Source organism: Stegostoma tigrinum, chromosome 1, assembly GCF_030684315.1.
Source record: "Stegostoma tigrinum isolate sSteTig4 chromosome 1, sSteTig4.hap1, whole genome shotgun sequence".
In the NCBI taxonomy this organism is placed as follows: domain Eukaryota; kingdom Metazoa; phylum Chordata; class Chondrichthyes; order Orectolobiformes; family Stegostomatidae; genus Stegostoma; species Stegostoma tigrinum.
The window spans coordinates 19975954-19980616 of record NC_081354.1 but is presented as its reverse complement, the minus strand read 5'-3'; positions in this window follow the sequence as shown (position 1 = coordinate 19980616).

Here is a 4663-nt window from a genome sequence, read left to right as displayed (position 1 = left end):
TCTAGCCTTTAATTCCAATTTCCCATTTGTCATGGTGGGATTCAAACTCATGCCTCCAAAACATCACTGAAAACAACAAATGCCATTTGGCCCATCGAGTCCACACTGCCTCTCCATAGACCATACCACCTAACCCCTGCCCTGGAGATCAGTGGGTCACGCAGCATCCCTGGTGAGAAAACAAGCTAATATTTCAACTCTAGATGATTCTCCTTCAGATCTCTAATGAAGAGTCATCTAGGCTCAAAATGTTAGCTTGCTTTCTCTCCATGGATGTTGCTTGACCCACTGTGATCTCCAGCGTTTGTTGTTTTCAGTACAGATTCCAGCAATTACAGTAATTTGCTCCTCCCTGGAACATTACCCTGAAAGTTTTAGTGTTACTAAGCCAGTAACTTCACAATGCCAACTCATCGCTGAGGTTGATTTGGCTGAATAAACATTGTGATCTTTCTGTGCACAACATAGATGCAGACATTCATTAGCTGCACTTAAATTTACAACAGCTTAACTGATAAACTTCCTTATCATTGTTACCAAATACTCTCATTGACTGAATGTCAATGTTAGACCTGCTGCATGGGCATCCAGCTGGGTATGTAACATAATGGGCATATCATGTTCCAATTCTATGTTACCCACCAGATCCATCTTTGCTTATCATTCATACAGTAGGCCATCAGAAAACTAATGAAGCTAACCTAACTGAAGTTTGAAAATTCAAGTTACAGACTCTCCTGGAATTCAGACTTTGTAAAGTGGTGGTGGGGATACAAGCACTGAACATTTTGTTACAAGGTCACCTTTGCAGTGAATTTTAGAGTCAGAGAGAGTCAGTTTTTCCATTTGAGAATTATTTCATCCTCCATGGGGAAGATTTTTAAAAATTTATATTCATCTGTTGAAAACTGTGCAAGTTATTAACTGCTTTGTGAGTTGCCAAAGCTCTTTTTTTTGAGACAGATATGGCCTTGTTCCATTGTGAATATTATTTCTAACTGATTTATATTGATTTGCTTTCAACACTTAATGCTGGTTAAATGTTTTATTCAATTTGGGCTGTGCCAATCACTTGTATTACTATTTTCAGATTTACACTTAGCAAAACCACATGAAACATGTCTTCTTGGAGTCTTTCTGCAACAGGAGGGAAAAAGAATCATAATAAGCTAATTGTTTCACAGATAGTAGGAACTGCAGATGCTGGAGAATCTGAGATAACAAGGTGTAGAGCTGGATAAACACAGCAGGCCAAACAGCATCAGAGGAGCAGGAAGGCTGAGTTTTAGGGCCTGGTCTAGGCCCAAAACGTCAGCCTTCCTGCTCTTCTGATGCTGCTTGGCCTTCTGTGTTCATCCAGCTCCACGCCTTGTTATCTCATAATAAACTAAACACTTCAGTTAGTAATAATTACTATTCTCAAAGTTTAAGGAATAATACTAAACTATCTTCTGGACTTTAATAATCTGTATTTGATGTAAGAATTTATCATGGATGATTAGCTTTTGGATAAATGCCAACTTGTATTGGATTACCTGAGAATCAGCAACACTACACTTAAAACTGAATTATCTAAGAAAATATTACAACTGGGAGTAGTTTGCGATGATAGGGTTAAGGCATTACAATATACATTTTTGATCTTCTGACTTACATTGCAATTACTTACAATTTTGCATTGCACGTTTGTCTGATAATTGAATTACCTCATGATGCCATATTGAAGTGGACTTGAATCATAGAATCCCTACAGTGTGGAAGCAGGCCATTTGGCCCATCGAGTCACACTGCCTCTCCATACAGCATACCATCCAGACGCCTGCCCCAGCCCTGTAACCCTGCATTTTCCCATGGCTAATTCACCTAGCCTACACACTCCTGGACACTATGGACAATTTAGCGTGGCCAATCCACCTAACCTGCATATCTTTCGACTGTGGGAGAAAACCCGAAGCACCCAGAGGAAATCCACACAGACATAGGAGATTGTGCTAACTCCACACAGACAGTCGCCTGAGGCTGGAATCAAACCCAAATGCTGTGAGGCAGCAGTACTAACCATTGAGGCATGGTGCCACCCCAAAACATCTTGCCAATTTCTTTGTTAACCACTTAAAAACTTATTGGAAAAAGCTGACAAATAACAATGAGATGTATTTCACCAATTAATTATCTGAATATTAATTCCAAACTAAAACATTGCCTGCAGTTAAGCATGCCTCTGGTAGTTAAACTGAAATATTTGAAACTCTCAGATATAATGACACTTTAGATAGTTATAGTGTGCATTTGCCAACAGCCTTGTTAAGATTACATCCAAATGTGTCATAAGCTTCTTCAAGTTACATAGACTGCATGACAAAAACAGGACACTCAGCCAAAGTGATCTTTTGTTATTTCTGTTCCAAATAAGCCTCTTTCATCTCACATGAACAACATATTCTTCAATTCCATTTTCCGACATGTGCTAATTTGATTTCAATTAAATGCTTCAGAGCTATTTGCTTCAAATACTCCAGAGGTGTCATATTCCACATTCAGTTTGTCCTTTGGTAAAGAGGGTTCTCCTGAATTCCTAATTGGATATATTTGCAGTTACCTGTGTTTATGAGCTCTATTTTGGGCTCCCTATTTTCCAACTGTTCACTCAATCAAGCCCCTTCATTATCTTAAAGATCTCCATTGGGTCTCCCATCAGCCTTCTGGAGAAAATGCCACAGGCTGTGCACTGGATAAATGCGTATTTTTAGTTCTGGTATCATTCTTGTATTTTTTCTTTCGCACCTTCACCAGTGCCTTTACATCTTTTTAGAATACGGAGATCAGGTTTGCACATAGCATTCCTGATGTCAAATTGCGATAGTTCAGAAGTTTAACATAACATCCTCGCTTTTCAGTTTATTCCTACAGAAAGGAACCCCACTGCTTGTTTATCGTTTTTAATGACTTTATTCATTGGTGCTGCAACTCACAGTGACATGTCTATAACCTAGAACCCTTTGTTCATCTGCCCCAGACATTTTTTTAATATCCATGGAGTATGCGGCTTCTTTGTTCTTTCCAACAAAATGCACCGCTTCACTTATCCACATTGAAAATTATTTTACAACTACACGCCCATTCTGTAAGCTGATTATTGTGTTTCTGTGTTTCATTACATTATTTTGGAGTGTTAATAATTTTCTACTGCTTCTTCTTTGAAAAGCTCAATAATGGTCAAGCATGATATCTTCAGAAAACTGTGCAATTACATTACTACATTTTCAGATAATGAATGTAACTTTATTTCCTATTTAAGCAAAAATTCCACTATCTTTCCCACCATTGATATTAAACTAACAGGTTTTTCGTAATAAAAAGGATTGGTTATATATATTCCTTTTCAAATATAGAATCCAAAACTTCAAGGTTATGGTCTAAAAATAAGGGGTTGCCCATTCAAGACTTAGATTGCCAAAGTCCTGCTAGACCATAGGCTTCTCAACTACTAGACAGAAAACTGGGCATGTGGTGGCTTAACCTGAGGGTCACCATTCCTTGAGCGAGGGGAGAGACTGAGCATGGGACTCTTAGCTGGATGTGGGAATTAAACCCACACTGTTTGTGGCACTCTACATTGCAAACCAGCCATCCAGCCAACTGAGATTGAAAGGCAAAGTGTACAAATTCTTAGATGTGACACTGGAAATCCTCCTGCAGCTGGCCTAGAGGAATGTCCTTGATCCATATGGGGATAGAACATTACCATTCCTTCCTGCCCCTTTTTCCATTAGCAATTAATGGTGTTCTGCCTGCTCTTGTCCAATTCTTCATCCAAATCAAGGAGGACATCCTACCAAGATGCCCACTATTTTCTCTGGGTGATTCCTATATTTGTAGCATCACACTACTTACTTAGAGAATTTCTGAACTAAATACTGCTGGAGTTGAAAAGACACCCAGAAAATCCTCTGTTTAGCACCAGGAGCAATGATCATGAAATGCTGAAATTCCCTTTAAGCCAAAATTGACCTAAGTGCCTTGTTTACTGGTCACTGTTAGGAAAGTGCTGAAGTACTTGCCAAAGTGCCACAGGTGCTCAATAAAGAGACTTAGTCAACATTTAAGTATCAACCAACTATTCAACTAATCTTCAGGCAGACGTTGTCAGTTTTGGCTTTAACACCTTGACTGAGATGCTGTCTTGCACTAAATGCAGGCTAGACAGACTTATCAGTTTAAGACCCATCTTGGCCAATTCTTTCATAGTACTTGAGAAAAAAATGTTTTATGGTGTTCATTATTCGTGTTTCAAGTTTCTGTTTTATGCACTGGCACAGAAAATTGAAGTCTTGTAGCGGTGGATAGTATTTCTGCCTCTGAGGCACAAGCTCTGAGTTCTAGTCCCATTCTAGGACTTGATGGCTGATGGGAAATACATTCATAATGCAGCCAAACAAGTTGATGATCAACTTGCAAATCCTTCCAACACACACCAGTGGGAAAGATTCTTGGTTAACCATGTGCTGTAGAGAAATTGGAGCCTTGACCATCATTATCCATAGGTGCAGCTACAATATGCATACAAATATGTTACCACAGCAACTCAGACTCCCAGAGTTATCTGTAATGCCACCATCACCACAAGAAAGTTATCAACACATAATCAAGTATCATACATTTA